Below are 12,998 nucleotides of genomic sequence, written 5' to 3'. Positions count from 1 at the left end.
GAATTCTTAAGAGTCAGAAGGAAGCTAATGCTTAAACAGAGCAAAGGTAGAAGATGAGGCTGCTGGAGAGTATTATATCTGTTCTACTGCGGGGAAATGTCGTTCATAATTTTAAGGTGACTGATATTGTGCCTTTAACCGCTTCCCAACCACCCTATAGCAGAACTACTACTACAGGGTGGCAGGGCTGTGCAAAATTACTTATATATACTTGATTGTGCATTTCCGGGTAGGGGGCACGCGTGCGCGTCACCCTACCTGTGACGCCATTGGAGGCTACAGCTGTTGACCACCGGTTCCCGACTGGAGATTCCCCACCTGCACCTGGCAATCACCGAGGAGCACTGATAGGGGAGAGGTCTGTATGTAAAAAACACAGATCTCTCCCGTCAGCATCAGCATGCTGCTTTGTATTGCTCTGCACAGCAGAGCAATACAAATCAGCATGCTTACATAGTAGAACACACACAGCACACATAGTAAAACAGCACACAGTTAACCCTTTGATCGCCTCAGATGTTAAAGTGGTACTAAAGTCAAAATAAAAAATGTATTATATTGCATCTTACCAATCATTAGATGTGGTGGCTGCTTACATTTTCTTTTTTTTAGGCTTTTCTCCCTCTGTTTTTCCCTGGTGATATGGCCAGTTGCACACCTCTTGTATTAGAGTGCCCCCATGCTGGATGAATGAGCGCAGGAGGCACAGCACACAGCAGCATTGTCAGTCTGGGGGTGGAAGAGGAGAGTGTTAGATGTACCAGCAGAGTTAAATACACTAACAAATTGAAACTGGACTACAGCTCACATTTTATAATCAGTTACAGTAAACAGTTTTGTTTCTTTTTAGGATACACTTTGACATAAATACATTTGAAAGTTGATCATTTTAAGCACCCCTGCCAGTGGCAAATGGTTTGTCTCATCCCTTTAACTGATACATCTGGAAGAGAGTTTGTTCTTTTGAAAAATAACAGACTTACTGGTCGTATCCCCAGAAGAAAAGAGAAGAAAGAAAGCTTAAAAAAGAAAACTAATGCAGTCATCACATCTAAGAATAGGTAAACTGCAATATAATAAATGTTTGCTTTTGTGTTTATTACTGTTTTAATGTGAACTGAGTGAACTTTAGCACAATTTCAGTGATTGCTGATAGCATTAGTAGCTCCGATTAGTTTTACTTGTTGACTTAAAATGGTCTTTAAGTTCATCTGTGTCGACTGTTGGGAGAAGAAGCAATACAAGATACCTCTGTGTTTCATATGCAAAGATGATAATTAATTGTTGGCAACTAAGGGACTTTCTTAGTGACATCACTGCAGCCCGTAGGAAGCTCATCAGCACCCACCCTCTTGTAAAACATGATATGCAGCAACCCACTCACTCTGGGGAGAAGCAGCCTCGGAAAAGTGAGCGCACAGAGTCATGTAACATAATGGCTGGGGATTTCCAACAGCTTAGCACAAATCTGCACTGTAAATGTGCAAAGAGACAATCTGTGCAGAGCCTGACACAAGGTATCAGCAATTGTGGACCACAACGAAGATAAAACTGAACACAAAAAAAAAGACTGAATGCACAGGAGTACAATTCAATTCTATTTACTAAAAGGTACAAATGGGCACTGAGGGCCAATTTACAATAGAGCTGTGGTTGTAAGTATTGGGTTGTGCCTTTTTTCATGTGCTGTGCTCATTTTTTATCTATTGTAGATACCTTTATGTATGCATTTTCTTCTGCTAATGAGATCACTTCCTGATTTTTGTTTTAGGTTGTATATGTTAAAATGCACATGAGACACATGTATAATGCATTTTTCTTAAATGTCATTCATCTCTATGATATACTTACAGGAAACTGCTGCTAAATGCAGCATGCAACATATTTTTAATACAGCCCATGAAAATACACCATGGAGATCTGTACCTTTTAAAATAGTATAGAACCCAATTTGTGTAAACCAACCTGTAAAGCAAATCTGCCTTTTTTTTTTTTTTTTACAATTTTTTGGGGGAGTTTTCAAGAAATGTACATGTATACAGCAACAGGAACAATAGCAATCAACCAAGACGTACTGTGTACACAAGTTCAAGGATTAGAAAGGCAACACTGATATACTGTATTACAACAGTTTGTAGCAATATAATTTTCTCACTCAAACAAGTCTGGACAGAGGTTAGTGCAAGCTTATAGAGTGTAGGCATCACACAGTTGCAACCCAAGAGATGACAATCCACATAGTGTGCAGATGGTTGGGCATTGGTGGTTTGATGTATCTCAACTGGAATAGCGGAAGTAGAGTTGCTGGTGGTCAAAGATAGGCAGCATAAAATTGTTCACCCAGGGAGACAAAATGTTGTTAAATTTTGCCATGTTGTCGTTCAGTTTTTCTGTCCTTTTATCGTTGACCATGGTCCATGTGATACAAATGTTTATTTTGTGAAAGTTGGGACTGGGAGATTTGCAGGCCTTTACAATTACCTCCTTTGGCATGAAGACATAAATTGGCTTGATGTGACTACCTCCACTACCGTGTCTTTGGGTATTGTCTTATGAAAGAGATCGGTAATAAACTAGAAAAACTTGACTGCAAAGTTTGGGGTCATCTGGGCACTGGCACCAAATGTGTAGGTAAGTACCCATCTCTGGGCATCCATGAAAGCCTAGAGATGAATAGTTAGGTAAGTAGTCATCCCAAAAAAAAATAGAGTTGGCACTTGGTATCTGATCTGTTATATATACTTTATTTCATTCTCAGCTTACAAACAAAGCATGACAGAGGTGCAAACGCGTTTTGTCTGATGTAGCCTTACTCAGCACTACCATGCTTTGATTGTAAGCTAAGAATGAAACAAAGGACATAGAAGATCAGAGACTAAGTGGCGATTCTCTTTTTATTTGGATGAGGCCAACAGACGTCCAAGCAAGCACTGGTATCCCTTGCTGATGATATGGGGAATATGGGTGTGTGGGATCTATGCAAGCAGGGACTGGGTCCATCTAGGTAGTAACTGGAATTTCATTTCCAGTGTACTGATGTTCACAGAGCAGATTTTTGTAGTTAACTACATATGTTGCAATACCTGCTCAGCCAGAGAGGGTCTTAGTCCCATCTATCCACGTATGAGGATGGGTTGGGGAGGGAGACAAAAAGATAAAGAGAGAGGAGAGATTATACTAGGACTGTGCAGATCATCACAACATTTGGATTCTAATGGCATGAGTTCCCTCTAGAGGGGAATGATCCAGTCAAAGTCCAAATGAAATCAGTTTAAAGAACAGTCTCTAGCAGGAATGTTGCATTTCTCTCTGAGGTATTGGAAGGTTTTGGAAGGTTTTCAGGCCATCTGCAAAATGGTAGAATGAGTGATACCCAAGCAAGACCATAAATGGCAGGAGTCTGGGGATTAAACACCTAGGAGGAAATGTGGGAATATATACACTGATTAGCCACAACATTATGATGATACACCTAATATTGAGTAGCCTCCCCCTTTTTGACACCAAACAGCCCCTTCTGCTGCTACAACCGCCCTGACATGTATCAGCATGGACAACACTAAACATCTAAAGGTATGTTGTAGTATCTGGCACCAAGCCACCAGTAGCAGGTCCTTTAAGTCTTGTAAGATTCCAGGTGGGGCCTCTGTGGATCAGACTTGTTTAACCATCACATTCCACAGATGCTCGATGGATTGAGATCTGGAGAATTTGGAGGCCAACTCAACACCTCAAACTCACTGTGTTCCCCATCAGGAAACACTCATTCCATTAAGGAACCATAAATATTAGCTATATATTCTTGTATGCAGGTGGAGGATAAGATAAGTGTGACCGCAAAGGATAACTTTTTTCCTCTGGTGTGTGTCTATGGTTTGGAGGAGATGGGTGAAGAAGAGAACTTGGTTGAAGTTAGAGGCATAATAGGAGACTATTGTGGTCTCAGTGTCACCCAAGTAGAGATGTGCATGATGAAAAAATGTGTTGTGTTTGTCATATTCGTTATGATACAATAATTTGTTTTTGGAATTCACTTGGATATTTGGATTCATTTAGTACATTTGTCATTTTCAAATCGATTCAAATTGAAAATTTAAATTTCCAAATTCTAATTTGGAAAAAAAACTATATTCGTTCTATTATATTCCATTCTAATATTTTCTATTCTATTCCATTCTACTCTATTCTAAGCTTTTTTTTCTATTCTATTACTATATTTTCTATTCTACTCTATTCTTTTATTTTATATTCTGTTTTGTCTTTTCTGTTCTGATCTATTCTATTCTTTTATATTCTATTCTTTTCTATTCTACTCTATAAAGCAGCCTAAGTAGAAGTCATCATCTTATTTCACTTTGATACCTCACTGTATTTATTGCAATATGTTTACATTTCGAATTCAAATTAAATTTCAAATTCAAATTTGGATAATTTGTTTCATTATAATTTATTTCGGATTTGTTGAAATTTGTTAGCATTGTGATTTGGACATTAGGATACATCTCCAAAAAATTAAAATGTGTCTAAATTTCGATTCGTAACTAAACCAATTGAGCATGTCTACATGCAAGAGGCTAGTCATGATTTGGCACCTGTGTTGAAGAAATCTTGCTGAAAGATCTTCTACAATTGACACTTCTGTGAGTGTCAAATGCTCCACTCTGTGGTTCCAACTGCCTGCCCTACATCTCTACAAGGCATAGGTAAAGAGCCAAGGAGCACAGCAGGGATGATCAGTCTTCCAACACACCTAGATGTCTGCTGGATGCAGAAAAAGAACTGGCGTAGGCAGCAGGACAGATGAGTATTACTTTATTGGTTTGCATTTAATGCCATTGCTTACCCATACAATGTAATCATCTGTGTAGACAGACCCACACACAGGATTACCACTTTTGGTCCATGGAAAACCAATTAGAGGGAAAAGAGGGGATACTGCACTGCATGTTAGCTTATTGCAATAATGGACACAGTGAAGCATAGAAAAGACAGGTCTAATCTTGACTTTCTGACCTGAAGTTGAGATTTGAATAATTGTACACTGTAGGTTTTACAGCTCCAGGAACATCTGGACAGATATAAAGATTTGTGGATACACCTCTTGTCTCCTTCTTTTCACCTTTATAAGCAAATTGGCAACACTTATAATTCAAATTACACAGTAGCAGTTTGGTCACTATTGTATTGTATGAAAACAGCATGGATTTCAGGCTGAAATTTCCCTTTAAGGTGCCTTCAGACCTTATTGATAACATAGAAATAACATTTCTTGGAAGGGTACTTATTTTGGTCATAAGTGAAGGTGACCTTCCTAAGGTAATGCACTAGTTCTTTTATCCTATCCAGTACAGGGGTTAATTCAATTATCCTCGTTGAATATTTTCTGTTGACTATTAAAGGGCATTGAATTAGCCCATGTGCAAGGCATTACAATGTTTCTACAGCATCTCTAAGCACACTGCTCTAAGAGCGACTACACCTTCTCCATGATAAGCATGTCCTCGTCCCATTACCAGCTTGCAGAAAATAAAGAGACAACCCAATTTGGAGGCATTACATGATGGGCAGTATAATTATCTTAAAACTACATGTTTACCATGCAGAAAAGCAAGGCAGAATAGAACAGAAAAACTACATAATGGAAGCAGCTGTCTAAAACCCAAAGGAAATGCTTATTGTCTGTTCTGTTTCTCACAGCTTAAGTACTTTTCCATAAAAAAATACAGCAATTCACCAGCTAGAACGAAATGACTAATATTTTGCATACTGTATGAAAGCACTTATATACCAGAGTTAAATTGTAGCTTTCATTGCAAGATGTGTTATTTTTAAGCTTTGTGTGAGTCCATAAACTAGGCAGAGCCATGGATGGCCAATGCTTACATTGTCAGGTTAAGAGAGGAAAGAATGACCCCAAATTATGATGATTTCAGTTTGCATTTATTTTTTATTTTTGAAACTTTTCAAACTTTGGACCTCCCTACTAAGGTTTAAACTTAGATGGCCTCATCCTTAACAGATTACTCAGGAGCATACCCAGCATATTTGGCACTCCCTATGACAAATTATTTTTAGTAATAATCATGAAGATACAAAACACTAATAATGAGACTGAAAAAGAGAGTGAATAAAAATAATTTAAAAAATGGTGGCCCATGTAATGCACCATGCCAAAAACATGAAGATGGTAATGGCATACTAATTAAAATAAAGTTCAAATGTTCCATCGCAGTACACACAATGTGCCAAGGTGCAGCATGCTTCGATAATGACAGGCCTACAACGCACTGAATTACTGATTGAGTTTTCACCTTCTGGGTATGTATTTTCATATAACTGTGTGAGCATATGTTGTAAAGTGTCCTGGGATTTGTCTGCAGCTTGCACAATAAAATGTTCTCCAGTACTCCTGTTCTTTCATTTCCGGGTGCTAGACAGCAGAGAGCAATTCAGAACTCGGCACCCCACTGCCACTGTGCAATGTCTGTAGTACCCTCAAAGTTACAATACTTGGAGAATATACCATCCCTCCTCCTGCTACGCCATTGCATTTTGTCACCCCTTGCCACACTCCTTAAAGCTGTCAAAGAAAGTCTTCACAGTATTCTCTTACATAGGCAGGTGTACCTGGATTTTCTACCCAACCTGAAGAATATTTAAGTAAATGACTGGAGAGTTGACTGTACACTGCCCATAACAGAACCAATTTTATGAAAATTGGTCTAAACTTCTATGTATGTCCATTGTTGATACCCAGAAGACTGAAAAATAGCCATTTAGATTTTACATCTAATCACTAAAAAGTTAGTTACCAAAGAAATGTTCCAATAAATACAACACTTCTATTATACCAACATCATTGCACCAATGTAATAAAGAGAGGAAATACACTCACTGGATGCTGCTAGTATTAAAAAACTCAAAGTAATAATAAAAATGTGAAAGATTTTACATCTACTTTAATGTTCTTTTGACACAAAATAGTGGAGCACACCTTTGATATCTACAGTCCAATAAGATAACCAGGCAATAGCTAGGAGTTATACTGTGAGCCATGCTACTAGGAGGTAAGTTATATGATTCATCCTATAACATAACCATGCAATGATCAAGGGGTATACTGTGAACTGTGCTACTACTCAGAGGTAAGTCATGAATCTGCTTGTGGAATGACCATGCAGCGTACTGAGGGTATGCTTGAAGCTGTGCTACTACTAGGGGGTAAGCCATATGAATCAGCCTATATGATAACCATGCAACAAACTGGGGGTATACTGTGAGCTGTGCAACTAGTATGAGGTAAGTCAAATGACTCTGTACATAGGATAACCATGCAATAATCCAGAGGTATACTCTGTGATGTGCTACTACTAGAGGGTAAGCCATATGAATCATCCCATATGATAACCATGCAATGATCAGGAGGTATACTCTGTGCTGTGCTACTACTAGAGGGTAGGTCATATGAATCATCCCATATGATAACCATGCAACGATCAGGGGGTATACTCTAAGCTGTGCTACTGCTTGAGGATAAGTCATATGAATCATCCCATATGTTAACCATGCAACGATCAGGGGGTATACTCTGAGCTGCGCTACTACTAGAGGGTAAGTCATATGAATCATCCCATATTAACCATGCAGTGATCAGGGGGTATACTCTGAGCTGCGCTACTACTAGAGGGTAAGTCATATGAATCATCCCATATTAACCATGCAGTGATCAGGGGGTATAATCTGAGCTGTGCTACTACTAGGGGGTAAGTCATATGAATCATCCCATATGTTAACCATGCAACGATCAAAGGGTATACTCTGAGCTGTGCTACTACTAGGGGGTAAGTCATATGAATCATCCCATATGTTAACCATGCAATGATCAGGGGGTATACTCTGAGCTGTGCTACTACCAGAGGATAAGTCATATGAATCATCCCATATGTTAACCATGCAACGATCAGGGGGTATACTCTGAGCTGCGCTACTACTAGAGGACAAGTCATATGAATCATCCCATATGTTAACCATGCAACGATCAGGGGGTATACTCTGAGCTGCGCTACTACTACAGGGTAAGTCATATGAATCATCCCATATGTTAACCATGCAATGATCAGGGGGTATATGGTGATCTGTGCCGTTGGGATGTAAGTAATAAAAATCTGGCCAACGGATAATCATGCAATAACCAGAAGCTATTCTGTAAGCTGTGCTGCTAGTGGTAAGTCATATGAATCATCCCATATGATAACCATGCAATGATCAGGAGGTATACTCTGTGCTGTGCTACTACTAGAGGGTAGGTCATATGAATCATCCCATATGTTAACCATGCAACGATCAGGGGGTATACTCTGAGCTGCGCTACTACTAGAGGGTAAGTCATATGAATCATCCCATATTAACCATGCAGTGATCAGGGGGTATACTCTGAGCTGCGCTACTACTAGAGGGTAAGTCATATGAATCATCCCATATTAACCATGCAGTGATCAGGGGGTATACTCTGAGCTGTGCTACTACTAGGGGGTAAGTCATATGAATCATCCCATATGTTAACCATGCAACGATCAAAGGGTATACTCTGAGCTGTGCTACTACTAGGGGGTAAGTCATATGAATCATCCCATATGTTAACCATGCAACGATCAGGAGGTATACTCTGTGCTGTGCTACTACTAGAGGGTAGGTCATATGAATCATCCCATATGATAACCATGCAACGATCAGGGGGTATACTCTAAGCTGTGCTACTACTTGAGGATAAGTCATATGAATCATCCCATATGTTAACCATGCAACGATCAGTGGGTATACTCTGAGCTGCGCTACTACTAGAGGGTAAGTCATATGAATCATCCCATATTAACCATGCAGTGATCAGGGGGTATACTCTGAGCTGCGCTACTACTAGAGGGTAAGTCATATGAATCATCCCATATGTTAACCATGCAACGATCAGGGGGTATACTCTGAGCTGCGCTACTACTAGAGGACAAGTCATATGAATCATCCCATATGTTAACCATGCAACGATCAGGGGGTATACTCTGAGCTGCGCTACTACTACAGGGTAAGTCATATGAATCATCCCATATGTTAACCATGCAGTGATCAGGGGGTATATGGTGATCTGTGCCGTTGGGATGTAAGTAATAAAAATCTGGCCAACGGATAATCATGCAATAACCAGAAGCTATTCTGTAAGCTGTGCTGCTAGTGGTAAGTCATATGAATCATCCCATATGATAACTTTTTACAAAACAGGGGCTTCTATGTGTACGTGCAAATGAATGCAACTAAAACCTTTGTTTAGAATCATATGATAACTGTTTAATAATCATTGCATATACAGTATATGGTGATCTGTGCTGCTAGGAGGAAGGCTACAACCATCACATCACCGTTCAAATAATCAGGAGTTATACTGTGAGATGTATTACTAGGTGGTAAGGCACATGAATCAGCCCATATTATAACCATGTAATGATCAAGTGGTAATAGGGATTAGTGGTGCCTGGAAATAAGAATCACACCATATGAGAACCATACAATCATCAGGGGGTATATAGTGATCTATACTGCTAGGAAGTACTGTAGATCGCATAACCATGCAATGATCAGGGAGTATATGATGACCTATGCACCAGGAGCTAAATCACATGAATCATTCCATAGGATAACTATACAACAATCAGGGTGTATATAGTGATCCATCCTGCTAGGGGATGACTATGCAATGATCAGGGTATAATTGATGTTTGCAAATAGGAGTGTACAGCATACAATGATCAGGGGAGTAATACTGTGATCTATGATGCTAGGAAGTAGATCACATAACCATGCAATGATCAGGGAGGTATATGATGATCTGTGAATCCTGGAGGTAAATTACACAGATCATCACATATTTATTACAGGTACTTATATAGTGCTGTCAATTTATGCAGTGCTTTACATATGTATTGTACATTCACATCAGTCCCTAATCCTCGAGGGGCGTACAATCTAAAGTCCCTAACCTACATTCATACATACACATACTAGGACCAATTTGGACAAGAGCCAATTACCCTACCAGCATGTCTTTGGAGTGTGGGAGGAAAACGAGGTACCCAGAGGAAACCCACGCAAGCACAGGGAAAGCATGCAAACTCCAGGCAGGTGGTGCTGTGGTTGGGATTTGAACCAATGACCCTAGTTCTGCCAGGCAGAAGTGCTACCCCACATATGATAACCATCCAATAATCAGGGGGTATATGGTGATCCATCCAGCTAGGGCAGCAATGGGCAAACTACGGCCCGCGGGCCGTATACGGCCCGGCGGACCTTTTAATCCGGCCCGCGGAGCTAGGCTCCCGCAAGGCCAGTGGTCGGCAAGCCGCGGCTCTTTACAAATTTAGATGCGGCTCTCCTGTGTGCCGGGCGCCCGCTCCCCTCCCTCCTCTCCCCTCCTCTCCTCTCGGATGGCCGCCCCCCCTCTCGGATGGCCGCCCCCCTCCCTCCTCTCGGACGTCAGGACTCTGCAGCTGTCAGGATGTAGGCGGGGCAGCCAGGATGTAGGCGGGGCAGCGTGACGAACTCCTCTCACAGTCCTCCCTGAAGACCAGAACGGCGCGGGAATACGAGAGGAACGCGCGGACCAAAGGTAAGTGAATTGACACAGGGGGGGGACTTACTATATGGGGGACTTACTATATGGGGGATGAATTACTATATGGGGGACTTACTATATGGGGAATTAATTACTATATGGAGGACTTACTATATGGGGAATGAATTACTATATGGGGGACTTACTATATGGGGAATGAATTACTATATGGAGGACTTACTATATGGGGAATGAATTACTATATGGAGGACTTACTATATGGGGGATGAATTACTATATGGGGGACTTACTATATGGGGAATTAATTACTATATGGAGGACTTACTATATGGGGAATGAATTACTATATGGGGGACTTACTATATGGGGAATGAATTACTATATGGAGGACTTACTATATGGGGAATGAATTACTATATGGGGGACTTACTATATGGGGAATGAATTACTATATGGAGGACTTACTATATGGGGAATGAATTACTATATGGAGGACTTACTATATGGGGGATGAATTACTATATGGGGGATGAATTAATATGGGGGATGAATTAATATGGGGGATGAATTACTATGTGGGGGATGAATTACTATGTGGGGGATGAATTACTATGGGGGATGAATTACTATATGGGGGATGAATTACTATGGGGGATGAATTACTATAGGGGGGATGAATTACTATGGGGGACGAATTACTATATGGGGGACGAATTACTATATGGGGGACGAATTACTATATGGGGGATGAATTACTATGGGGGATGAATTACTATATGGGGGATGAATTACTATATGGGGGATGAATTACTATATGGGGGATTAATTACTATGGGGGATTAATTACTATGCTTACTATGGGGGAATATTACTATACTTACTATGGATGACACATACACATCATTCATCTACTCTTGGTCCGGCCCCCGGGTCCAATATATGAACCCATTGCGGCCCTCAAGTCAAAAAGTTTGCCCACCCCTGAGCTAGGGGGTAGGTCACATGACTATGCAATGATCAAGCTATATGCTGATCTTTGCTATTAGGCGGGTACAGCGTATGATGAATCATATAAAGCATATGATGACCCATATAACCATACAATGGTCGGGGGGTATACTGTGATCTATGGTACTGAAGGGTTGGTCACATGACCATGCCGGTACGGTACCAGGGGGTATATAGTGATCTGTGCTATCAGGGGTAAATCACATGAATCATCCCATAGGATAACTATACAATAATGGGGGGGGGGGGGGGGTAATACTGTGGTCTATGATTCTTTTGAAGTAGATCACAAATCCATGCAATGATTGGGAGTATATGATGATCTGTGTATCCAGGGGGTAAACCACGTGAATCATCCCATAATAGGATACCCATACAATGGGTGGGGGAGGGGGGGCATATGTGATCCATCCTGCTAGGGGCTAGGTTACATGACTATGCTAAGGGGGTATATGGTGATTACTGATGCTGGAGGGGGGGTCACATGACCATGCCATGACAAAGGGGCATATGGTGATCTGTGCTACCAGGGTGTAAATCACATGAATCATCCCATAGGATAACCATACAATGATCAAAGGGGGGGGGGGTACTTTGGTCTCTGATCCTTTTGAAGTAGATAACATAACCATGCAATGATCAGGGGGGTATATGGTGATCTATGCCTCCATGGGGTAAACCACATAAATCAGTCCATAGGATCACCATGCAGTGATCATGGGGTATATGGTGTTCTATGATGCTAGAAGGATACACCACATAATACATTATTATATTTGATAACCATACAATGAGCAGGGGGTATATGGTGATCTTTCCTGCTAGGGGGTAGGTTGCATGACTATACAATGATGAGGGTAGATGGTGATCTGGCCTACCAGGGGGGTAAATCACATGAATCAGCCCATAGGATCACCATGCAGTGATCAGGGTATATGGAGATCTATGATGCTAGGAAGATCAGGATACACATGATGTGTCATCCCATATGCTAACCATGCAATGATCAGGGGGTATATGGTGATCTGTGCAACCAGGGGGCAAATGACAGGAATCCTCCCATAGGATACCCATACAATGATGGGGGGTATATAGTGACCCATGATGCTAGGATAGTACATCTCATGATGAATCCTTCCATAGGATACCCATACAATGATGGGGAGGTATGTTGTGACCCATGATGATAGGATGGTACATCTCATGATGAAGCCCCCCATAGGATACCCATACAGTGATCTGGGGGTATAGGGTGATCCAGGGGTGGACTGACAACTCATGGGGCCCCCGGGCAATAGGGGATCATGGGGCCCCTGTGGCATTGCCCAAACTCAAAAAAGCCTATGAAAAAGGTACCAGGGGCATCTCATGG

Source organism: Staurois parvus, unplaced genomic scaffold (assembly GCF_062004578.1).
Source record: "Staurois parvus isolate SC_StPar_1 unplaced genomic scaffold, SC_StPar_1.0 ptg000166l, whole genome shotgun sequence".
NCBI classification, from domain to species: domain Eukaryota; kingdom Metazoa; phylum Chordata; class Amphibia; order Anura; family Ranidae; genus Staurois; species Staurois parvus.
Note: the sequence above shows the minus strand (reverse complement) of the source record.